The sequence below is a fragment of the Megalops cyprinoides genome, chromosome 1, assembly GCF_013368585.1.
Source record: "Megalops cyprinoides isolate fMegCyp1 chromosome 1, fMegCyp1.pri, whole genome shotgun sequence".
NCBI classification, from domain to species: domain Eukaryota; kingdom Metazoa; phylum Chordata; class Actinopteri; order Elopiformes; family Megalopidae; genus Megalops; species Megalops cyprinoides.
Window position 1 is genome coordinate 12,679,683 of NC_050583.1, and position 26,773 is coordinate 12,706,455.

The 26,773-nt window shown below is 42.7% G+C and overlaps 1 protein-coding gene across 3 annotated transcripts in view; it reads left to right on the forward strand.

The window, feature by feature from the left end:
- Nucleotides 1-26,773, forward strand: part of elfn2a (extracellular leucine-rich repeat and fibronectin type III domain containing 2a) — a 102,608-nt gene that overhangs the window by 15,624 nt on the left and 60,211 nt on the right. For all 3 annotated transcript variants that reach the window (XM_036544510.1, XM_036544486.1, XM_036544495.1), the window contains exon 2: nt 23,917-24,275. The gene's annotated coding sequence lies outside the window, so the exon portion shown is untranslated. The remainder of the gene's footprint in view (nt 1-23,916; nt 24,276-26,773) is intronic.

Below are 26,773 nucleotides of genomic sequence, written 5' to 3' on the forward strand. Positions count from 1 at the left end.
TGGGCTGGAGAGGAAATATTCACTGACAGCACACATCCTAAAAAAGCAGCCTGCTGTAAGATTTACAGAGCAGGTCACACTCTTTCCTCTCCTTGGACGTTTAGTCCCATGCAGTACAACGAAAATGGAAGAGAAAAAGAGAGGTTCAGAGGGCTTGTCACATAACCTGACCCTGGTTGGGGGATGCCATGAATCCAGCTCTGGTGTCATGACTTTTTTTTTTTTTTGGGGGGGGGGGGGGGGGGGGGTCCTTTGTTATGCACCAGGGGGTTTGAGGTTTGCATCTCATGTGAGGTGATGTGCAGCTATTGAAGTGAATGTGAAGGTTTAAAGAAAACTTCACTTATGCACTGGTTTAAAGCTTTCATTAAAAATGTTATGGTTGGATTCTGTGACAAATTTAAAAAGCCTATTACAGTGTAGACAAACATGGGGGTGCTCTTGAGCAAAGTGTGGTCAGGTTATCTCTAATATCTTGCCAGAAGCATCAAACCAGCAGAAGTGTATTGTATGTCTGGCAAAAATCCCCTTTCCGTCACCTCCTCCTCAGTGAATGTGTAAAACAAAACAGATTCCCATAAAATTAATTCACGGGTAGGTAATAAACACATCTGACAATTCACAGTGTTGTAAATGAATTTTGAAAACTTTTTTATTACTGGGGCCAATAACAATGATCCTGGTAAATTTGGGCTCCTGTTCTGTATCGGTGCTCCTGACAGTTTGCCAGACCTAAGACAGATGATGAAATCTGGTGTTGGTTACACAGCATTGATGCCTGTTGTCATACTCTGGCTGTAGTATGCTAGTATTTGTGATTAGTTTGCGGATTGTAGTCTGTCAGAAAGACACATTCAATCAGCAATTGTTTCTGCCAATGATTCACAGTAAAATCCAGGTGTTCCATTTTTTTTTCTTCACGAACTTGGAAAGTTCAGTGTTCACTACAATGAAGTAAATAAAATGTGTTTTATTGAAAAAGTAACAGTTGTATTGGATTTTGAGTCAAAATGAAGGACAAAAGTTGACTGAATCCAGCTAATAATTTCCAGGAAGTTTTTCAGAGAGTCAGGGTGTTTAGTGTGTTTCAGACACTGTGTGTGTTTCAGTTATCCTTCATATTATTACAGCAACACTTTTTCACAAAAAGAACTAGAGATGTTGAAAAGCGTATTTCAAAGTATGTGGAAACTTTGAATGAAACATGCTTCAGTTGCACTATTATAGCAAAGTTTTGTGCTCTGAAGAAAACATACACTGACACAAATCTCCTTTAAAAAACCTTGAGTTTTTAGAGGAGAGTTCTACATCTATGGCGGCGTTAAAAAAGAAGAAGTTTCTGTGGGCTCAGCATCCTTTTGTGTCATTCATGCCAAGCGTGTCTCCTGAAAAAAAGAGCATAGCTTTCAGTGAGACCTTTTTCTCACACGCTTCTGTTTTACTCTCAGTTTTATGGGCCATTAATACCCTGCTGAAAGGTTATCTGGGTGATTCACAGAATGGCACTCAGTGAAGGGTTTATATTGCTCCTCCCTTTTGAAATTGAAATGTCCCGTGGAACAGTCTTGATAAAACAGAAAGTTTAGTATGAATGTTAGCTAACTGTATGACAGCATTGACATGGTATTTCCGAGAGAGGAAAGGAGGAGATAGGCAGACGGGCAGACAGAAAAATAGTTGGACAGACCCACAGACAGATTCCCAAACCTGACGCTGAGAAACACTAACACACACACACACACACACGCAGCTCAGCTTGCCCTCACTCACTGTCCTTGTCTCTACAAGTCTGAACAGGGACATCTTCGCTGAGATAGTTCTCACAAAAAAATCAAACAAAGAAGTGGTCTGGGCAGTGCCAGGGCGCTGTGGTGGAGCCAATTAGACGTAACCTGAAATGTGTCTGCTGACATTATATTATTGAAATTGTACTTCAGAATTCGAACTGCTGACAGATAGTGTATCCCCTGGATCCACCTGGCCAGTGAGCTCCGAAATATAGAAATATGAGAAATATAAAATGTTCTTCATGTATGCCTTTGGAACTTTAGTTTGTGATGCATTGTGGGCAATGTCTCTGGTGATAAGGTTTCTTTGATTGATGGCATCTATTCACCAGTTAAGCCCTGTGTTGCTTCTTTTTTATTTTGTCTAGCTTTGCCGGGAAACTAGAGATCATCATGTGACATCATTAGACACTTGAGAGCTCTGAACTGGATCTGAGGGTCGTGGACTGCGATTTGTGGCCTGAAGGTGCTATTGCCCCATGGGAGTAGTATTTTCTAGTAACTAATCCAGTAAAAAATCCAGGATATATTGTGTTGTTCAATATGCAAATAAGGCATATTGATAGGGATTGATAAAAGGCACTAGCTGGCCAAATAAATGTTAACTATTGTGATTATTACTATTGTTGAAGCCAAAAGATTGTGGGAAAACTGTTAGTGATTTTTTTTTTGAACATATTGTATGTGAATGGTGTGAAACAGTTTGAGGTTAGTCAATAATATGAAGCAAATGTCAGTATTATTTTATGTGAACAATTGCTTCATACTGACAGATACACAAAACGGTTCCCCAATTGAATTTGCTCTGTTTTATGCAAATGCACTGAAAATGTCAGAGAGGGCATTTTTTCTTCCTCCTTGAGTCCCATTCATGATATTCAGCATGTTGTTATATTGTGGCTCTTTCATTTTGTTTAAGCTTGGATTAAACATGCTGTGAGAGAGGCTCGGCTCCACAGTCTCCCCTTGCAAACAACAAATGGCATCTCGCAAATAAATAAATGAGAGCAGTACAGCTCAACCACAGATAGAAATGCATTATTTCTCAGCAGGATCCACTCAAAAACTGATTTCTATCGCATCAGCCTGAGTGTAATTTCTTCTGAAGGTTAATGTCCTCACAGGCTGTTGGAATAATGGGAACCGTGCAAATCTCACATCGCGATTATTAAATAAAGTGTAAGCGGTAGCTTATTGCATTGGAAGCTGAAGGAGCTGGCGGACTTTTTTTTTTTTTTGTTTGTTTTCTTTTTCCCCCCTCCCGAACATTTCACATTGTGTTCACATTGGAAACATTCAAACATGAGTGCCTGTCGGTAATTTAAATCAAGCGATTATGCACACTCACACGTATACATCCGCTGTTTTTGTAGAGCGTCACATTAATTGGTGTGATGGCAGGGAGTGATAAACAGATGCACTGGAAGAAGACTTTGCCTGCCGCACGTGCAGTTTACTAATTCCGTTTGCTGCAGAAGAACCTCTGTTGGAAAAACCTCTGTGCCGGAACAGTTTTTATCGTCCTCCAGCAGCATTCTGTAGCTGGTTGTAGAAGTCGCCTAGTGAGCACGTGCTCAGTCATCGTTACTCAACAGAGAGCAGTCTGGGAAGACATGACGCCCTGACGTGAGCCCCCCATCCATTAAGTCACATGGCGTGTGTTAACGTGTTCCCTGTATTGCAGATTCCCTGCAATTCCAGCTAATTTGATAAGCACGGTGGTTATACTCGCGGTATATGAAATTCATCGCCACAGTCGGGTGACTTAGACTGACGACGACTGGCGGATTCAGGTGGAAGAAGGGAGAGACAAAGGAAGTTTCTGCAGGGAAAGATTTACAGACAGACAGAGAGAGAGAGAGAGAGAGAGAGAGAGAGGGGCCTGTAAGGTGTGGTGATGAAGGGATGCCGCCACAGTCTGGAGAGGAAGGGGGGAAAAGAAAAGGGAAGAACGGGGAGGAAAGAGGGAGAAATCACGTTAAAGCGGCGTTAATGTTCTTAAGCGTGGCGGTGGTGCGGCACCCCCCAAGCCAGTGCGGGCACAATGCCGCAATCCCCGCCAACCAACAGTGAGCTCATTAGTTTTAACAGGGTAGAATGGTTAAGGGGATTATCCTGACATGGGTATACATTTAAATTGCAGGAGGCAGGCAGTGAAGGAGGGAGAGAGCTGACAAAACAGCTATGTCTAATACAAGCCGCTCAGCACATTTCTGTTCATACGCACTGTAGTAATAGCATGTTGTATTAACAAATCTGATGTGTGCTCACAAACGGGCACTCTGTACTGTGAAATGCTAATTTATTGCCGTATTTGGATACTGAACGCTTCTTTGAAGACACTGTAATTCTGCCTCCCTCCCTGCTCCCTTCTCTTTCTCTCTGTTCTCTCTCTCCCAACTCTCTCTCTCTGTCTTCCTCCCACCCACTACCCACAGACACACACTTAAGATTTGAGGGGAACAGACAATATAATAAACAAGCTGATAACATTATATTTAGTTGTAAATACTTGAAAGGAAAAGCTATGTGTGCATGTGTGTGTGTGTGTGAGCTCAATTATTCAACGTGTACATTTGCGAAAGCACACAGAAGCAGACATGTAATGTATGCATAATGCATACGTGTCGAGGAGCTTAAAAGCGACTTCTCGCATGGATTGGAAACACGGGATGCAAAGAGTATCTTTGAAGCAGACAAGCAGTCAAATTACACATTGCGTGTTCACCGTGGTAGTGTGGCAGACATGATGTCAGACCAACATAAAACAGCTGAGGAGAGGGGTGGAAGGAGGGAGAGAAAGAGATAGAGAGAGATAAAGAGAAAGATGATGAAAGAGAAGCAGATATGGACATAGAGACAATATGTGCAGGAGAAAATGCACAGAGGTGCATCTTCACTGTATCCTTTGTGTTTCATCATTAGGTTACGATCTCCTAATAGGGGACACTCCTATCTGCAGTAGGGAAAAATGATCCGTATCAGTGGAGAGAGAAACTAACAGCTCCAGTTTCAACCCTTAATTCTGCAATATGACAGAAAACAAACACAAGCTGAACCCTGAATGTGCATACAATTATGCTACACTCTTAGAAACTGTACTTCGTTCACCTGTGAGGTGTGAGCTGGGTGAGGGGTATATGCAGACGGATGACACGTTCAAAGGGATGCGTAATCTCTCTACAGAGTCTGAGCTCCTGAAGTGAGCTCAGACTGTCTGAGGATCTTTCAGCCAGGTGAACTTCTCAAAGTGAAATTTACTGTTCAGAGGCAGCGGCCTGTAATCGTCTGTAGTCGGGTTGTCTTTTTTTTTTCTATTTTCCTTTGTGTTTCCTGCATACTACCTTTTCGAGCTACTTTACTCTGTCATCACCTATCTGATAATCTGTGGATACCGTCACTGACCAATACGTTCTGCCTGTCAAAGCTGTATTATCTCACTTTTGATTGTGTATATATATATGTAAATATATAATGTAAATGCAGTACAATTTCCAACTGCTCTTTGTTTAAAACATGCGGTATACAAATTATTATAAAGATATATGTACATTATCATGTTTATTTAATCATAAGCCTATGGTTTGGTGTAATGTGTAGTCCATACACTACATGCATAGGCGTCAGTTTTGAATCAGAAAAGTGAATTTTGCATACTACTTAGCTTATCTATGTAATAGCTATACAATTTGCGATTGAAATACTTATTGAACAGGCAGAGTTAAGATTTTGAAATGATGAATAAAGGCATATAGATTGTGTGTGCTGCACAGATTCAGATAAAGTGGGGAAATGGGGAAAAAAAAAACTGAACTGAAATTGTTGGCAGACATTCCAGTGTGTTTCTTTTGTTGAACGGGGCACACTTGGGTGCAGGATGAATGAACAGGTATTCAAACACGCCGGCTTACAATAGAGAGCACTGAATGTGTGAGAGGCCATGGATGTGTGCATGAGAGTGGGCATAGATGCATTAACCAGGCACTGCAGTGTCAAAGAACGCTTCCCTCTCTGTTCCTCTCCACAGAGGTGTAGCATATCTATTGAGAGTGCACTTGGGGTTATCTGTTCTTCAGGTTCTTTCATTGTTTCTCTAAACTACGTAGGTTTTTCATTTTATCATATTTTCAATAGCTGTTCAAGTATACATTCCAAGTATACATTTTTTTTTTTTTACATTCAGCATTATAATTGGTCATAGACCTATTCATGAAATACCCATTTACCCATTGTACCCATCAGTACACCTACAATTCACATATATTTCAATGACCATATAAATCATGCCCAAAGAAGAAAAAAGAACCGTGATTTGTGGTTGTTACAGTTAACAGATTTCCATGGTTATTGATTTCTAATCAGATTTGGCAAGTCCTCTTTGCAGCTGTTGTTTTTATATGAAAAGGCCGTGAGTGCTGTTAATTGCTGTCAAACTCAATTTGACCGCTTGGAAGGGAGCGCCCTGGGCTTTGGTGTGATAACAGCGCGGAGGTGACTACCTGAGGGGCGGACGAGGTTAATTGTGTGTGTGATGTGATCAAAGGCCTCTCTTCTTGCTGCTGTCATCCCCCGGGGACTTCAAAGGGGACCCAACTGTGGCAGAATCCACTGTGCGCCCCTGCTGTTTCCAGGTGCAAATGATGTGCGACGGGGGCAGTGGGGGAGCACACTCACCACGGCAACAGCAGTCTGTTCTGGACCAGGGTTCAAAAGTGCTAAAAGGTACCTGCACCTGATCCCACGGCTGATTGTTCTTCTGAACCCTGGTCTTTGGTTCGGCCAAGACGGCGTGACAGAGATCTCATTCCAAAGTGGTGCTTGGGTTCCAGAAGCAGAAAAAAAAATGAGGAAAGCTTGCGGCTAATGATTCATGCGGTTCTGGTTAATGTATTTATGTAAGATGACAGGCAAGTCTGTGACAATGGCTTCCAGAGATTGCCTCTTGGGTTCATATGTTTATTTAGGCTCAGGGTTTTTCAAGCCTTTTTCCCCGTTGAAACGTTATTGTTTTAGCTCTCTGTATTTCCTGTTATTCCTTCCTTTCTCTCACCCTATCAATTTTTAATATGACCATTGTTATTGGTTCTGTCTCCCCAGAACAAGTGCTGTACAGATGAAATGGTCTGTTTCCCATTTCCAGTGGGGAGAGATCACACAGCTGAATTATAATAAAACATTCCGCTGCTTTTAGCAGAATTACACGTAGTATTTGGTAAAGGGATTTGATTATTACTTACAGTAAGAGCTCATTTATGCTTGTGTCCTTGTATGAACTGAGTAAATCAATTAGCCTTTTGAATTTTCTTTTTCCCCAGCAGTGTAGTATCCTGTTAATGAGGGGTTTTGGTTGTGTGAATTTCTTTTTTTTTTTTCATATCAGGCCCATTAAAGACTTCCCAGTTCTAGACAAACCATGCTGGACAGTGCAGTGCAGCTTGCTCGACAAACCATCCACTTTGAAGTAAGGCGCCAGCTGGAGTCCCGAGCTGCACCCTGGGTTTGCACATTTCTCCACCGTGACCTGGGCCCATGGGCTTGTGCAGCTCTGTGGTGATAGTGCATGGGGGGGGGGTGTCTCATCCATTATGGGGTCTGCCTTGTTAACAGGTCCTGCACGTACCAGCGCCACATCTGACTCCAGTGGAAAAGGAGCAGACGAAGTCAAAGGCTTCTTTCCCCATCCCGACTTTTTTATTACCAGAGTCGAGCCTGTTGAGTCTTATCTCTCCATGCACAAACATACACACACGGAAACGCACACAATGTGCGGAGGCTAGATCATTTTGAATTTTAAGGCTATTGTTTTAACTGGGTGACCTGGGGAGATCAAAAGCTAATGTTTCTATCAGCATTTCAATAGGATGATATACATTCTCTCTTTCTCTCTCTCTCTCTCTCTCTCTCACACACACACACACACACACACACATAGGTTTGAGATGTCACTGCTTTTTATTCAGAGGAGGAAACCTAAATCAAATATTCAATTTCTCAGGAACAACACGTAATGGAAACTGGAAGAAGTCTGTTCCCATTCACTCTGTTCATGCCATTGATTACTCACTGATCCAGGAATTTCATTAGATTCAGCTGCACAGCCTGGCCTTTTTCTAGGCACCAATGACTCAATATAAGATTTATAAGAGCCCAAAATTTCCATTAATTTTGTAATATCTTTAGCTCACTAGGTGCAATGCAAGACCTGTATACACAACATTGCCTTTTGGTTTTCCGATGTATTTGATATTTTGGAATGCAATGGCCAGTTTATCGGACTGGTATTGGCAGTTTGATCCTATCATCATCATTGTTTATCAGCAACACTCTGTTAGTGACATAGGAAAACAGTAGCACACAGCTACTCCATAGACACACCCTTCGCCTCAGTGGGGCTTGCAGACGCCATAGATGCGTGCATCACCGAAGCTGCTCAGCCTGCGACCGAGAAATGCATTTATGAATGATTAATAAGTCAAACCCACACTCAAGAATGGCAGAGTTTTCGACTGCAATCATAAAGTGAATGAGGAAATTGAACGATGAATTGCAAAAATAAATAGATAAATGAAAAATATTCACTGAGGATAAATGCGAAGTTAGCCCTTTTTTTCCTCACGTCTCCTTGGTCAAGTTTGATTCATACGTTTGGCTACTGTACAAGCCTCAGGAGATATTCATACAGAGCCGGGTGGTCAACATGAGGTGTGCCGGTGACACCGCTGCTGTGTCTCGCACGGGCTCCGAACCGATCGCCCCGCGGGTCAGGGAGTGTCCTGCACCCGTCCCCCTCACACCTCCCTCCCGCACCGCTGCCTCAGGTGCCGTGACCGTCTGCTCAAAAACATCGCCGGTGCTCTCCCCTTCTGACAACATCATTTCATTTCAGATGTGTTCCCGAATGGAGGTTAGAGGCAAACACAAGAATAATGAGATGATGATTAGGGTTTATGAAATATAATTGTGTTTATTAATGCTGTTAGTTGACTGACAGTACAAGCCATTGGAGAGATAAGGCAGCAATGCTGGAATAGCTTTCCCTCACTGAAGGAAGAGACTAATTACTACCGAATCTAAGCGCACCTATCCAAAGGTTATTACTATGGCTGCATAGCAGGTGATTTCCGCAGGTAATGATTTTTCACGTCAGTGGCATGTCCATCCATTTTGTTTATGTTTTGGGGATTTCGTGAGCACAGTAATACAGTAGCTCAATAGCTGTGAAACATTTTCTGTGACCACTGTAAATGTACCTGTCAGTATTCCTGAGCACTGCACACGAAAGATTGAGCAGCAATTTGACATGTTAATGAATTCATAAACACAGCTTAGAGCAGAGGCCCTTATCCTGTTTTAGGTACCCTTTCTTTCTTTTCTACAGGTCTTATATTATAGAAGTCTGTTTTCTCTGCAGCACCATGTTCTGTGGCTCATTGTCTGTGGATGATGGGCTTAAGAATTCTGTCATCCAATTCCTAACTCTCTTTTAATGTGAACATTGGGATTTGTGGTTCAAATTTTGGTGTAAATAGCCAGATGATGCTGATCTGGATGACTGCACGACCCTAGCTGTCACATATTTACTTGTTTCAAAATAGTCCATGCCTCAGAATAAGAGGGTGACATCACCATATTAATTCACGCTCAAATGGCACATCCTGTGTGATGATTTGAATTCTGAGAGAGACAGCCGAAGCCCCCATTGGCTGTGGATCGGACAGGCTGCCGCAGATGAGAGGACAGCGCCGTCCCACTGAGATTGTTCTCTGTGTTCCCTCAGCATTTAGCCTCTCTGCAGTCCTCTCAACCCTGTTACTGCCTGTTCGACTCACACAGACGCTCATGCACACACATGCGCATACACACATTGTCGCACACCCTGTCACAGTTCAGAGTCTAGATGTCAGTGCTTTGTCAGTACTACACGCGTATGCATATTCACACCCACACTGACAGTCACTCACACCCTGACACACATATGTAGGCTCTCTCACACTGGCACACGCAAAGTTTCACATATCCCCCCCCCCCACCCTCCTCTCTCTCACGCACACACACACAGACACAGCAGGACTAATAGAAGGCAGTGCTGACACATTCCCTCGGGTCTAATGAAGTGTGATTCTCACATAGCCCAGCTTATGGGGAGCCAATGATGCCCCTCGGTCGCTCGCTCGCTCCCTCCTTCACCCCCCTGTTCCCCCGCTTGACCAGACACGTTGGCAAACCGTGGAACCCTGGATTAATCCCATGGATACGCCAGGATTAAAATTCCTGAGAGGCAGATGCTCTGGGAGGAAGTGGGATATTCGGATAGAAGAACAGGAACTGTCATACAGAGAGTGGCTCTGTTGCTTGGCTATATCTGGCTTGGCTATATATGGACATGTGTAGCGAACAGAACTACTGTAGACTGACAAAGAGCCAAAAGTCCGCTGCCAGCAAGTATAGTCAAGGGGAATTTTTGTTTCAGGGGATCAGAGTGCGATTGAATAACGTTACCATTTTGTGCAGTAGGACAGGGTGTGGATTACTTCAGCGGCATTGGTACATTTGTAAATTTAGGTTATGTAGTAGATTCAAACGTGCCAGGTGCTATGGACCTGCAGCTATGATTTTACAAGGTTTTGTTTCTTTTACAGGGTTTTTGCGATGGTACTAGCATCCATTGTTAAAATAATTGTTTCATGAACCAGCAGAATTTCTCATTTTCAAATAAACATTTCTTGCATTTGTTTTCCTGTTTATGTCCTCAAGGAGATACTGAGATCAACATTAGAAATTATTCAACCCTATCCCCAGGGTGCTCACAAAAATAACTTGGATGAAATATTCTATCTATAGCTGCAGAATCATTGCCGGGACGATACTTGTTTCCTGGGCTGCCAGCGGTTTGATTATCAATGAGTTATTATAATGATATTGCCCTAGATGGATGTGATTTTCCTAAGTGCACAGTACTGCATAGGATCAATTTCCCAATCACCTCAACACAATCTCATCTACACATTTCAAAGGTGTCACGATCAGAGTCTGTGTGCCTTAACAACACTCCTGCATCTATATTGTTCTGCAAAGTGAAATGGTAATTTCCCAGAATATACTGGTTTTGCCTGTGGCTTTCAGTTTTACGTTTGTTGGGATGTACAATGCACAATACACAATGAATGGTATTAGTGACTTTGACCCCTGAACTCCTCCTGGTGAGAAACCAAATCTTTATGGAAAGCAACTACATGACTGCCCTTCTGGGCATCCTTTATGGCCGAGGCCACCGGATGCTAGTATCAACACGTTGCATTTAAAGCTTTGTAATGTCAGCAAAGGCTAAGAAAAGACCGAAAGGATATCAGTAAGACCCTGTATTATGTACTTGAAGGCCTCATTACATCCCTAGTCCCAGCATTCTCCGTATGGCTCTCCAACCTTGAATTACCTTGTGCTTCTGTGGTTTTCTGCCTTGTTTGTCTAAGTGGGTTGGGGGATTGCCTTTTGTTTGATACTGGTAGGATTCCAGGAGCAGCTGGGCAGTTGTGGATAAATTAGCGCTAATAGTGACAAAACCCAAGACAAAATGCCAAGGACTTCATGTCTGTGGGATTTTCCCTTGTAGCTACGGCTTCCACTTTGTAAGAGTCTTGTGGTGCTGTTCTCAAAGACAATGGGCTCTAGCTGGCATTTATTGAAGGGCATTTTCCAGCTGTTAGTTTCCACACAGTCTGACACCTTCAGGAGTTACTCGTCATGCTTCTGGGTTGTCGAAGTAGCCCGTGCCCGGCGAATTCATCTGCAATTGTCTTTTCCATCAGGCGCCGGAATGTCATTGGTGTGCGAATGGGCCCACTATGACGATACTTCAGACAGGTAGAAGCCAAATCAATTGACAAACACCATCCTCTCCTTGTCCCTGGAATTGATAGCAATTTGGTTCCCTGCTTCCTGCTAAATTAACCAGGGCATCATCAATTCGTGGAATGTTGTATCGATGAGGGAGCCATAAAGGTTCTGGAATCTAACTAACAATTCTTCCTAGTGTCTCAGATCCTCATCAGTCAGGGCCAGTTGCCACAGGTTACCAGAATAATTCAACTGGAAGCTGTTAGTGGTGTTTTTCCAGCCTACTTTGATATGTGTCATGTCTAGATGGTGGGTCACTGTATTTTATTATAGACAGGACAAAATACCAGCCCTGAATACTGAGCATGGAAACAGTTGCATTTGTTTACTTCCGTAGGCATCGTTCTGTCCCTTATTGATGCTAGAGGCATAAAGCATAGCTGAAATAAAAGACCACCAGATAACATGACCAGTGTCATCTCAAAAGCCAAATCCTCACTGATTTTGGTGGGAGAACGTTCAACACGGCAAGGTCTATCAGTCTCAGGATCAAGCTAAATCATTCATGCTGTGGGCCCTCCATGCGATATCTGAGAAACGTCTCTCATCTGGTGATTAATTCAGAGCAGGCAGCCTCCGCATATGATTCTAGTGTTCTAGTTTCTAGAGTTCCAGTGAGCAGGTGTGCATTCCCAGGACTCCATTGTCTCAGGACATACGGAAGACATAGACATTATAGGATTTTGAATGACCGCTACCTCTCGTGAGATCGCTAGTTCCACAAAAACATAGGCTCAAAAATTGATGGGGCTTGTCACTGAGTATCTATGTACTGTATGGGTAGGAAGGGTACAATATGTACCAAAGTGTCTGATACCAGCATATAAATATGATATTGACTTCAGATTCTGTCTAACCGAGCTTGACAGGACTTCCCATTCATTTTTGCTGGGATGACAGATGCTAAGGGTAGTAAAGGACTGGGGAGTAAGGCTATTGAAGGTATGCTTGGTGTGTCTGTTAGGACTGAACTGGACTTAAATTGTTTTAAGGGTGCAGTCTGCCCCTTTGCTGCGCCCCCTCTTTCATTTCCCTGCCATTTCTTAAAACCTCCTCACCATAGTCTCTCAACCACATGGGGACTTTCACCAGAAATGTAAGCCCTCTAAAGAGCATTAACAAGAAGCTCCTCTGGGAACTCATGTTTCATGTGCACAAAAGGTGGGCTTCTTAGCTTTTTGCCTGACCTGCTGTCCTAGTCTGCAGTTTTGCTTCCAGACACATTAGTGGCTGAAAGTGTGTTCAAGTGAGCTGGCTCCTCGGTCTGCCGGCGGAGAATTGGAGCATCTGAGACTCTGTCCTCAGTCGTACTCCTGGTGCGAGGCATTTCTTTGTCTCCCTCTTCAACCCCATAAGCCACTTGCTGTGGGACTGAGTGGAACAGGGCATAGTAACCATCCTCAATTGTAGATCACTTAAGGTGGCCATGTGGTCCAGCACTGGGGGATTGCTGTAAACTTGGGTTCTCACAAAGTTGAATAGAATAAAAGGAGACAGAGAGGGTTGCTCTGGTCGCCTCCAATTCTCAATAGCTGCATTAAATTTGGCAGTTTCTCTCTGTACGCCCCCAACAGGAAATGGATCAGCATAACTCTGTTTATGTACTTAGCTCTCTTGACTATTTACTGCAGTCTGATCTGCATATGAGGGCTGAATGACTCCTCCATGTACAAGCTATCTAAGGACTCCTTCAAGCCTCCACAGGTATTCACAGAGTCATTCCTCATGCTGTTGATGGATTGTTCTGAATCAAAAATACAAATCTTCCCCGCTTTGATTTTGATTGCCAAATGTTTGTTCTGAAGCTTTTTGAGTAGTCCTCTGCATGTAGCATCAGAATTCACGCCAGTCACGGCCTGAACTATGTCTAGTGCTGGCCCCTTTAAGCTTTTGTAATGTACTTTCTTTCCTCCCGTTGGGAACCGTCCCTCCCCTCGACCATCTGTGTAGCCTGCCTCATCCATGACATAAACCCCTCCTCTCTGCTAGGTACTGGGAGAACCCCAGAGAACGCCCCTAAGCATTTACAAAGCCTGCTCTCCTTTTGAGGCTGGGCAGCCTTTTGTAGGATGTGTCCTGTGGCCTGTGTGATGCTTTCAGCATTAACACTATAGGTATTAGCTTGCCACACGCGTCCTAAGGTTAGTTCTCTCCTTTGGCTGAAAAAAAAAAGAAGACTGGCAAATTTGGACTGAAATTCTTATCAGCTGGGGCTGGTTGTAAAATGTTGTCTGTCACTTCTCCTTAGGGATATGAGCGGGCAGAGTATGCATGAAAAAAATGTATTTGTCCAAGCACAAGTCCCCAGCATCAACAAATAGTCCATAATAGAGGGTGGGGGAGGGGACACTCTACAGAAAGCATCTATTCCAGCAGCTGGAACAGCTGGAACAGAAAGGCACTCTTTAGTGGAACCCAGTGCTTGGCTTCATATTGCCTCATTGGTTGAAACTTTTGTAAATCATGTGGCATCCAATAAACTGGTTCCTTTGCTTGAGTTGGTTTACTAATACCGGCAGAAGTTTGTATTTCCCAATCTGTGGATTAAGTGTTACACAACAAAAAGGCTGACTTTTTGTAAATCATGTTATTTTTAGACAAAGTGCAAAGCTCCCATTGTTGAATTTTCTGTTTCATTTTGTAGTGTAGCTGTGCAGTGGTGTTTGGAAAAAAATGTAGCTAGCTAACAAGATAGGGACTAATCACTGCCTAAATTCTTATACAAACAAGAAGTATGTAAGAAGATAATATCCTCTGGTTTAACCACCATTTGGTGTATGAGCAAGAAGATTATTTCATAGGGTACAAATTCAACTGTGAACAGGAATAATGCTTCAGCTGCACACCCCTAAGTCAGAGCCATTCCCTGGATATGCATCCCAGAGTACATAGTTGGGATTTGCAGGCTGATGCATACAGAGCTGTTAGCATGTTCTTCAGTAGTATTCGTTCCATGTCTGGAGACAAAGCTGTGGCTACAGGATCTCAGATGCAATGAACTGCACCTCTTCCCCTTCATTTTATTTTCTTTGAGTGACAAAAACAATCGCTCCCGCCTAAAAATGTAAGGCACGGACAGAAATGTCCTGTGAAGTCTGTCAGAAAATGTCAGAGTTGCATTATTGCCTTAGATATTCGGTCAGACTCAGAAATTTAGGGCATAGTGGGGCATTTAAATGTCCTGCTAAGACTGACATGCCCTGGCAAGTCTGACAGAATGTCTTGTTATAACTGAAAATGTCAGTGCGTGTCTAAAGTGATCATGTAATAGGGTGGGTGTATTTAAAGGAACACTGTGACGATTATTCTCTACAATAATGGGGATCAACAAAACATCAGCAGACGCAGACGAAACTGCTTTCAGTGAGTCTTACTTCTTCAGCTGATTACAGTTCAGGTTAGATCCAAAATGTTACAATACCTTCAGATATATTGTAGTACTCTATTAACCCACTTGCAATGGCATATCCTTCTTCACGTCATTTTAATTCAGTGATGCACAAGCTACCTGGAAAGCACACTGGCAACAGTCTCGCTAGATGTGTCTTCCTTTGTGCAATATTGTTTTTAAACGTTCAATCAGAACAACTTAAATACAATGCCCTTACTCCACTGGAATTATAGTGGAACAACCCATATAAGCACTATGTAATTGTATGTTGTATTTAGTACTGACATGGGCAATTCCAATTGATTAGTGATGCAATGGTAAGAGTAGTAGAGAAGTGCCACAAGGACATTGTAACATGAAAGAGGTCAAATGTGTAAGTGCACCCCTGTAACAAAGACGAGATTCATTTCGTAAGTATAGCTTGTTAAAAATGGGCCAGGTTGAAACCGTCAGTACCTCTTTGTAACAAGGTGCAGTTTAAATGGGTAACTTCATCCATGTATTAAATTATATCTTTTAGCAGCTAACTAGCCAGCTTTATAGCCAGAAGCTTGATTTCATTTTGGAGCACTGTCTTATGTCCATTCATTTGTTGCTGGTGATGTCTCAGATAATTTGTTAGCTAGTTACCTTGATGAAAGAAAGGGTTAGTTCATAGACTTAGTCATTAAGCAAGTGTTTACTTTGGCTCATAGTGTCTTGCTAACAATACTCTTTCATGAGAAGCATTCAGTTGTTAATGAACCTTTTAACCACTAACCATTATTGGCTTTATTTGATTCATGTATTTGCATTTAATAATTATGTATTCGACTGTATGTATAATTCGTATGTACTTTATGAAATCCCTGGGTTAGTGCAGTCATATAGTGTGTTGTAAGAAGCATGCACTGTGTTATTTGGTTTTGAAGCATTCATTTACAGGTTTCATAAAAGTAGAAACATAGTTCAGAATACCCTGTAACATGGAAACTGGACAATAAAGAATTTTGGGGAAATTGGATTTCTTTGGATGTCGGAACTGAAATTGAAGTTTCTCCATAAGGTGTCTGTATTACAAATCCTCACATCTAAAGGCCTAAATAACATTTCCAAACTTCCAGACTGAGTCCAAGAACTGTTATTCTCATTTTTTAAACTCTAAGAGAATTTCAAGTAAGAAGAGACACGAACATAACATTGTGTAGTTTGATGCAGAGGCTTGTGGTCCTAGAAGATACCCAACAGAGGAAGCTTACTTTTAAATTTATGATACAATTGCTGAAAGGGCTTTAAGAGAATCCACAAGGGAACACTAATCTGCTTCACATACGGAAATTACTAGCAGAAACGGATGCATAAAACAGTCTTTTATCAAGAGGGAGACAATGTGCCATTAGATACGTTCTGTGCATTAAAAAAATAAATGTAGTAGGCTGTACACAGACAGATGAAAAGGTTAAGAGACTTTCATCGTTCATTACGTACTACAAACATGTCCTTAATAATGGCTAAAAGAGATGGTTTGGAAGCATTTCCACATTGTGAATATTTCAGGCAAAAAAAAAACATAAAAGTGTCTCTCCCAGCTTCGACTGTAGCCCTCATTAAAGAATTCAATTTCCAAATGAAGCCTCAAGGGATGGTGGAATAAGAGAAGGGGATAAGAGTGCTGTTTCTGTGCACCATTATGCTTTTCACTTCAGCATTTTAACATCTGAAGGCTGGTGGCAAGGTGTGCTAAATTTGAGGTGGGAGAGGTTTGTGTAAAGGTTAATGTAGCTACCGGGGTTTGAATATGAGGAATGAACCACCGCATTCAGAAATTACTGGCACACTGAGCGGATGTTTGAGTCCTTGCACACTGTGGAGCGGATTTATTCAAACTGATTTTTACGGAAGCAGCTCGGGTCTTGCTCCAAGGTGCAAGCAGATTGCATCATATGTTACAACTAACTTGAGATTTCCATTTTATTGTGAGTGCGTTTATCGCAGAGCTATATGTTTGTAACTATATAGCATACAGCACATAGTTTTGAGCACTGAGTTTTAAACAAACATGTAGTTGTCAAATGTTTTTTTTCATTTTCAATTCAGGATATGAATATATATATATATATATATATATATATATATATATATATATATGAATACAGTAAATAGATAAATATGTGTGTAAATCTGTTTAGTGTATTGTTTCATGTAAGCAGTCTCACTAGCATAATGACAATGGCTGCATCAATGATTCAATCATGCAGAACAGTGATTAGATAAGCCATCCGCACTGTGATTTATTGAATTTTTTCCTTGTGCTGTATGACATGCTTACGCATGACTGAAAGGAAAAAAAAATGGAAAAAGTAGTCGAGCCATGAATATTTTGCTGTTATTGGCTGTGAATGCACACAGTTTGCGTCTACACTGCAGAGACTCCAAACACAGTCAATCACTGGGAGAGGAAGCTTAAGGGTAGATATCTCCACCATAGTAACATGACTTCAAGAGCAGAGATGTCTGTAGCTACAGACAGATGATTAGTTATTTTGCTATGCTTGACAGTTCTTTTTTCTAAGGTACATGGAGTGCACTAAATTAATGGTGATGTATTTCACCTCCATCTTTTGAAATGCTCTGTTTTTTTACAGGCACGTTGATCATTGCAGTACATTTGTTCTACATTTGTTCTGCAGACTTATATATAATGCTTGATTACCCCCTCGGATTTGCTCATGCATGTTGATAATCTATACGAAAAAGCAAAGTAAATGCGTGCTAAAACCACAATAACGCTGACAAATAAATAGGTATTGGATTTCAATTCATAGCCGTTATATGCATAAATCAGAGGAAGTATTCCATTACAGATGCAACCGAAAGGCCAGAGATCAATAGATACCTGAGCATGTGCTGTTTATCGCCGTTGGTTAATTGCATGGCTGCAGTACAGCAGAGGGGCTCCCACATAAGCGTGGCGGAGTGATATGTCATGCAAAACAGGCAGCGCTTGGCACACGCTCAGTCATCGTTATTGATGTGGAGGCTTTCATTGCACTCATCCATTATAAGATCCTCAGAAGCATTCTCGTCACTACCCCGGCCCAGCAATCCCCCAGCCTGACCAGGCTACACCCTCTGAATGAGTGAACACATTCCCGGAATCAATTGTCTGCATTCTGCTATTGTCCTTCTCGTCTGGCTTTGGGGTGATACTGCTGTGAAAAAGCCGAGCCAAGGATGCGACATCCTCATAACGTCCAGTACAACGTTGTAGCGATGTTGGCGCGTTGCTACAACAATGTGAGAAAGCTCTGAGAGCGTTTCTGTGTTTAGCTTGCTTTTTGCGCAGCGAACCACGTCGGTGGATGCAGTGCATCGGGAGCTCACGACAAAACGATTAAACAAGATATTTTCGATAGTCCTTCAGTTCCTCATTCTCTGTGCTGATAGCTATGTTTTTTTTAGATAGGTGTTTCTTTTATTTCGCGATAACACTTTCACACATACACTCGTGATGTGAGAATATGAGAATATGACATACATGTGGCATACCCACAGAGACAATGCACAAGCTGGATCTGTATAGTCTATACAGCACTGTGTTCATATAGACGCCTACACAGAGACAGGTTTAATAGGGGTCCTGCTTCGCTCCGTGGAGGCAGATTGCAACCACACATTTCCTGGGGTGCATCTGTGCAGAAGGAGAGTGGAGCCAATGAGGGGGCCAGCTGCCTCAGCATGGGCCAGGGAATGTAGTTATTTATCTCCTTAGAAGCTCACTGCCACACACACATTCAAGATGCACGCACATGCACACACAAGCATATGCATACACACGCACGCACGCACGCACACACACAGACACACACACACACAGGTGAGCGCACTCTGACACACAGACACACAATAAATAAATAAGATCACTGCCACCAGCAGGGAGACAAGATGTGGATTCAATGTACATTTCACCTCAGCCAGTCAGCCGATTCCTCTCCCTGGGCCTTGGGGCAGACCGCAGTGCTGGTTTGCACAATGGATGTCATGCGGAGGAAATGAACCAGGCTTTGTCAACATGTCTCACCACATTACACTTTAACCATTTCTGTGGCTTGAACAATCATGGCCCCACCACATACACCTTTATATTACCTGACATAAGTTACGTTTGACATACCCCCATTTATACAGCTGAATATTTCATTCAGGATGAAAATGTTGTTCAAGGGTAGAACAGCAGTGCCTCACCCTGGATTAACATCTGTGACTTCCTGATGACAAAGGAAGTTCCCTACAAACAGCTCCAGACAAAACAGGAAGATCTAAGTTTCCTCCTCTGGACGTCCATCGTCAGTATAATACCAGTATTCACTAAAGTGCTGAACAGCCAGTATATGTATACCACCTACTGCACTGTGAGAGCCCCCGCAAGTGGTCTGCATGCTGAGTGTACGTCTATACTATGATGGCTGAAAGCCTCCGTTTTCCATAGGAACATAGCACAGCGTTTGCGCGTGTGTTGATTCTCAAGATCCTGCATGCAAACAGATTAGATTGTTACTGTTGGTATTTTCAAAGCAATTTTTAATAGCAGTGGTAATTTGAAACATACCTATTGTTAACATGTTAGCTGGCTAGCCAGCCAGTAGAAATGTAGTTCATGTAGATACTTTACTAAAATTCAGGTGAATGCTTTACTGGTGTTATTCTTCAGATATACTAATGTTATCCCTCACATTTCCTCATGAAATAAGACAAATTATATAAACTGCATGGGTCTTGACTGTTGATGTTTTATGTAGCTAGCTTTGGTAGTTGACATTGTGTTAGCCAGCTAAATTTATGCTCTTTTTAAGGGAAAAAATTGAAGAGATACACAATAAACATTGAGTCAAAATGGACTGAAAATCAATGAGCCCCCAGTGGTAATGGCGTGCTGTTTGTTCAGCCCATAAGAACATTGGAGATGGCATGCAGAATAGGGGGTGTGCTGGATACCCTCAGCAGTGGGTTTTCGTGGGGTCTGATCGATTCCAGGTCGATGGAATTGATTTCCAGAAACGCAGCGTCAGGTCTAGTTCAGGAATTATAATGTGAGGATTTGGACCCGGAGCTGTCAAGAGTGAGTGGCTGTGAATATTAGAACGCCTTGAAACATGTTGAATGGAATAAAAGGAGGGGGAAAAACTGACCCTGGCTCTGACATCTCGGTGTGTCGTGCCGGAATCGGTGTGCTGTTGCGCGCCGCGCGGCATTCAGAAGCACCCCCGTTTGACATTGAAGCGGAACAAAGGCGAGCCGACATGTTTGTAGCGAAGCACGTTTAGGAAATCGTGAGATTTCAGCTCCGTGAGTGCGGCCTCCTTGTGCATCCACCAGACACCTTGATCTGCTTTAGTCATGCCTCTCTCAGATCTGCGAATATCAATCTCCTGCATTTTCATGTGTGGGCGGAGGTAATTCACCGTCCCCCAAACAGGAACCCAAATTAAGGTCGTCTGTGACACATCTCTTTTCTAATGACATCAGGACTAAGACGCAAATATAATTATGTCTAACCTTTCCTGTGCTGCACAAACGTATTTCAGGTTTCTGTCAAGATTTCATACGCATATTAATGTTATTTTATCGTAAGGGATTGCATTAGCCATGTCGGCACAGACAGCTGTAAACCCTTCCCCATAATTCCATGTCCTGTGGTCTCCAATAGGATTACGAGATTACCCCCTCCATAGCATGTTACTTTATTTCTCTCTTCTGCAAGCAATGGAGTGAAATCATCACATTCACTTATCCAGTTAAAGGGCTAACACTTGGTTGTGCACAGCAGTGTATCCTAGTTGTCAAATGATTTGTGTTCCTTTCATGTGCACCAACTATGAACTGTATATCTGTAATCTGTATCCCTTCTATGTAAGAGCCGCCACTCAGCCCAGGATGTCCGGTCGCACCAAAAAAAAAAAAAAAGCTATTTCTTGTTTGAAACCAAAACCTTGAATGGGTTTACACAGAACTAAAAAACTAAAAGTGAGCATTCGTGTCCTCATTTATTTTTCAATCTGGCTCATGTAGCTGATAAATATCTAATGCAATGCTATGTGGGTTTTTGAACTATATTAATTCAGTCCTGCTTGAGCGATAAAATGAGACTACTGTCGGACCAGTGGGACGGATACAGATGAGAAATGGGTCGGAGGCTTAAATGCCATCACAGATTTACAAACGGGGGACCACGACCCCCCCCCCCCCTCCTCCCCCTCCCACCACCACCACCCCACCCCCTATGTCTTTGCTAAGTATGTAGTCGCTTTGGATTAAGAGCGTCTGTTTAGGCAAACACAGAGCATTGTACTGTCTGCCTAGCTGCCAGGTCCTAGTCCTGTCTCATTGCTCTAAAATCAAAATTTAATTGGTACCTCACCCCACCCCACTCATTTAAAATGGTTTAAAATATATAGTAAACATCATGACGAATTTAAGAATGGTATAATTTAAATAGCAGAGAGCAATTAAACTAAGAACACAAAACATCCCAAACGTAAACTGGCCTCATTCTTCACATGCAAGTCAAATTAATTCATTTTTGGCATACTTGACATACAGTAACTCAAATTGATATACTGTTCATTTGTATTTTTGTATTTGCATTTTTCTTAGTGATTTTCTAATCATTTAAGGAAGTTTAACATTGTTCCCTAATTTGTTGGGCCAGGTCTCTTCATTGCTTGTTGTTGCTGTTGCTGCTTTTGAGAAGTACTGTAGTCAACTCCTATTCAACATGTGTGTCAGCAAGGTCTTGTGGCTTGATGGCCGAAACATCATATGCACTTTCTCAAGGTGCACATTAAATTACATATGATAAGCCCCAAAACAAGTATCTTAATGACACATAAAATTCTTCATTTTCTCGTATGAAATTGAACCACCTCCGTGTTCACAGCAGTCTAATCAGAGGAGAATAACAATGATTCTAAACTCTAGGCTCCAAACTCGGCCTCTCCGCCCATCGGTGTCAAGGCCGCCCTGTGGGTTTAATGCAACTCCAGCTTAGCGGCGAATTGCATCTGGAGCTCGGAATGTGATCTCGAGTGTCTCATAGGGCATGCCCCATAACAGCGTGTTACAGTGGAGCTTTAACACGCTGATGCTTGTGAGAAGATGAGCTTGCCTCTCTGCGCGCCACGTGTGACATCAGGGAAAGTGAATGTGAGGTGGACTGTGGACTCTAACAAGGTGGCAGTCAGTGACATGTCAACCCCCACGGGGCCGTCTGCAAGCAACAAGAAAGGAGGATATGTTGTGCTTGTGAATGGCAGAATAAATTTGAGAGAGAGAGAGAAAGAGAGAGAGAGAGTGAGAGAGAGAGAGAGAGAGAGATGGAGGGACAGAAAGAGAGGGAGATGGTTGCTAGGGGCAACTGTGCAATAGTGAGTGTAGGGCCTCCCACTCTTTCGCTTTCTTCAACCCGTCTTTGATTCTGTCCATCTCTGACTTCCCTTCCCCAAACCGTTGCTTGTTATCTTCCCATCTTCGTCCCCCCCCACCCTTTTTCATTCTTGGTTATCTCTCTCCCTCTCTTTTTCTAATTTTACTTATTTATCACTGACCCACTCCGTCTGACCCGTTTCTTCTTTGTTCTTCTCTGTGTTTTAGCTGGCTCTCCTTCCTCCCCTCTTTCCGTTTCTTCTACCCCTTTTCCAGTCACGCTCACTCCGGCCCCTCTGCCCCCTAATCCGTTCCCCTCTGCCTCGCCACCTCCTCCAGTCCAGTCACGGTTCCCCCGTCAGATTGATTGGTGCCACAGAGGATCGAAACATCATTTTCATCTCTCGTCGAAAGAACCTTCCCTTCCTCTCTCTTTGTTCCCCCCACTTTCCTCTTTTCTATTGAATAATTTTCCAGCCAGCCCAGGCACATTTCCCCTGACGCCCTCTGTCCTTCTCTCGTCTGTCTCGTCTCTCCCTCTTTTGCTCTCTCTCTCTCTCTCTCTCTCTCTCCCTCTTTCAGTCCTATCGTGCTCCCTGACTCTTGCTCTGTTACCATTTTTTTTTTATCTGATTTAGATACTCTAATCTTCCACTGTCCCTGTCCCTTCTCTCCATCCCTGATTCTGGCCTTTGTCTTCAACGAATCCCATGTGTCCAGACCTATCAGTCTAATTTTAAACTGCAGGGGACTTTGGGAGCTATGACTATGTGTCACTAAATGAGAGGCAAACAAACAAACAACCCTCCCCTGCCCTTCTCAAGATAAGTTGGCAGCAACCAGAAAATAACTGCAATGACATTTGAAGGAAGGAAAAAAAAAAACCACACAGTCCGCTCCATTTCATCTCAAGCGGGGGTGTTAATGAACCACTTGCATGTAAGGGTTTAAATATTGCTAATATAATCACATTTGCTCTTATAAACAGGGAAGTTTCACGCGGCCTTCTCCATGGTTGTCTGATCGTCAGCTCTTCAATGTTTTCCCTCAGTGCCTCCTCAAATGCTGGTTTTCAAACAAGATCCACGCGTGCTGTTAAAATTTTCATTTGTATTTCAGATCCATTTTCTGCTGACATTTTAATGTGTAGTCATGGATGTGTGCAGGATTGTGCTGAGGGTATAGTGGTGTCATGTTTCGCACATAGCCTCTGGCAAAAGCGAGTGCGAAATGGCAACAGTAGTATTAATAATGTTGGTAACTGAAATAATTTTCTAATTATAGAGCACAAATGAGACATTTAGATTTCATATACCAATACATGGATGTGTAATCAGAAAACCGCTGTTCAGCACGGAAAATGAGATCAATTGGCATTCATGGCTCATTTTTGCCATCGGGTATCTTATAATCTTCTCTCTCTCTCTCTCTCTCTGTTTCCAGCACCCTACCTGAAAGCCCAGTGAACCAGGCCTGTTCAGAGAGGGCATATTGGAAACACATCTGTGTGTACCTACGGACACGGCTACCGCTTCTCAGCCTCCTGCACCGGAGAAACCACATAGCGTAAATCCCAACTGGGGAATAATTGAATGCAAGAAGGCCAAGAGACAAGCCTTCCAGTCCCTGCATATCATCTGCACCCAGGTCTTCTTTAAGAGGAAGAAGGTGCGAAGGAGGTGGAAGGAACCGAAGCCCAAAGCGCGACGGCACAATACAACAGGAAGTCAGTGCCTAGACCTCATCTAACATCAGAAGTCAGCCGTCGGGAGGCTGGAGAGGCAGTGACCTGAGAAGCACAGGTGAGAGAATGCGGCCGCCAGGGATTTGGAAAAGGTGCATCACCAGCTTCAGGCAAAAATTTTGGGCTGTTCGTTTTCAGGTTTGATTTGGCACCACCATTGCACCATTTTCGCTGCGCTGATACACATGTGCTGTCAGTAAGTCTAAAAACCTGAAAAGGGTTAAGTGTTAAATATCAGTAGGCCGCCAGGGATTTGGAAAAGGTGCATCACCAGCTTCAGGCAAAAATTTTGGGCTGTTCGTTTTCAGGTTTGATTTGGCACCACCATTGCTTTTTTTTTCTTTGGTTTTTTTTTTTCGCTGCGCTGATACACATGTGCTGTCAGTAAGTCTAAAAACCTGAAAAGGGTTAAGTGTTAAATATCAGTAGGAAATCAGGTGGGCAGGTGTAGCAGTGGAACCTGAAGGTTTTGGGTTCAAGTACCAGAGTAAGCATTGCCATTGTTCCCCCCCTGAACAAGGTCCTTAGCTTGAATTGCCTCAGCAAACTGTCCAGCTGTATAAATGGATCATGTGTAACATATAAGCCTCCCTGGACAACATTGTCTGCTAAGGTGTTAAATAATGTAATGTAACATTAGGTAATCTGGTTCAAGGACATGGCAGAGGAGAGGCAATCAATCGGGGAAAGATTATATTTTCATTTTTGTTGTGTCGGTAGGAATATGCAAGGCAGTTTGACATTTTCATTTGGGCTGGCGTGTTTTTAAAGGTGGAAGAGAGGACAGAATCAAAGCTTGGGGATCAAAGAACCCTAATGAGAAGGAAATATTGATTACAGCTCATGCAGTAATAATGATCCAGTAGCAAAAAAATCTAAAGAGAGAGCACTACCATCATGGCATAAACAATACAGCCCTCAACACCTCAATGATATATGTGAATGGACAGGAAGGGTGAATGAAAATAATGACCATGTAGATTTTAGAGTGAAGTTCTATTACTGTTGTTTGTATATTCACATATTGCCATCATTCTTAAGATAATGTGTGACAAAAGTAATAGACAAGTATTCTTGTAAACTTCAGTAGCAGCATGAATAGGGATTAATAAAACTTTTGGTACCAGTCTATTTATTGTAAATACTGCTGTTTGAGTTGCACATGTATCTGTTATAAAATTTCATTCATTGAGAAAATCATATGCATTAAAAATATGTGTGGTTGGGAAAGACATTGCTCTGCTATTTGCAGAAATGTAAACTCCTGTTCAGCAAGGGTCTTAATGCCATAACATGAACTTTTTGGATAAAAGACAGAAAAAGCTAATCTTCTGTGGCATTAATATTTTGTAACAGGAAACTAGACTGATTGCCTGAAAAAAAATTACCTGGGGGTAGTGGTTGATTGGACATACTAAGTATTTATAATCAGCACTGTAAAAGACATTATGTCCAAATGTATAGCTTCTCAAGGGCTTAATTTTTATTCAGTTTAACATATTCCGTTAAACTAAAAAAATGTGAGTTCCTGCTGATAAATAGTAATAAAGTTATGGTAATAAGACTAGTGAAACCATTTCAGCACTATCCTTTGTGCAGTTTCAGAAAAGAAATGTTAGCAAAGAAACAAAATACTGGCCAAGTGTGTCATGTCATATTTCTAACCAGATTACCTCATCTGCAGTATACAATACACAGACCTTTAAAAAAAGATCAAAAACATTTTGCTTTGCATTTATGGGTCTTTCAGTTTTCATCTGATGAGGTGCATCTCACTCTAAAGGGCACTCTTGAGTGAGGGGGATGAGGTTTTGGGTGAGGACAGGTTTGGAGGATCCAGCAGGCTTCTGTTTGTAGATGGCACCAGACATGGCACCAGAACCATCTGCTACCCCTACGTTTTCTTGTTGCGTGATATGCAGACGCACAGTGAGAACAGCTCAGCGTTTTTTTTTTTTTTGTTTTGTTTTTCCTCTCGAGGTAAACTGGATGTGCCCTTTCAACACGGCAGGCGCGAAAGCTGCCTGTCGAGTGAGTTTAAGGGGTTTGCTGTTCATTGATAGGCCCCGTTCCTGAGGGAGCGTTTGCTGGATGCGGCGAACAACAGCAGATGAAGAGATAAACCCAGAGTGTCAGTTTAGATCAGGCGGAGAGCAGACGGCTAAGTCGCGGAGCCTCTCCTCTGTATTTGGGCGGGTTTCAGAGGCGGAGCTCTCGGGATCTGTGTTTCTCATCTGAGCTGCAGGACCCAGCTTGGCAGTGCTTTGCCCCAGTACCCAGAAGCCTGCAGCCTTAAGGCAGGGCAGATTTAGTTTCTACAGAGACTGGGATGGTGCCATTTTGTTTTTTTTTGTTTTTTTTACGTGCCAAACACCCCGTGGCTGCTTTCTCAAGGCTTGCAATAACTTCACTTCGTTCCAGCCTCCCTCGTTCCCTGCCCCTCTCCAAGAGCGTGACCCTCGGAGACAGCTTCTCCGTTTGGCAGGCCGCGCGGTTCGCCGCTTCAGACAAAATGAGTTTAATGATTTGAGACAATGGTCCTCCCCCCCGTCCCTG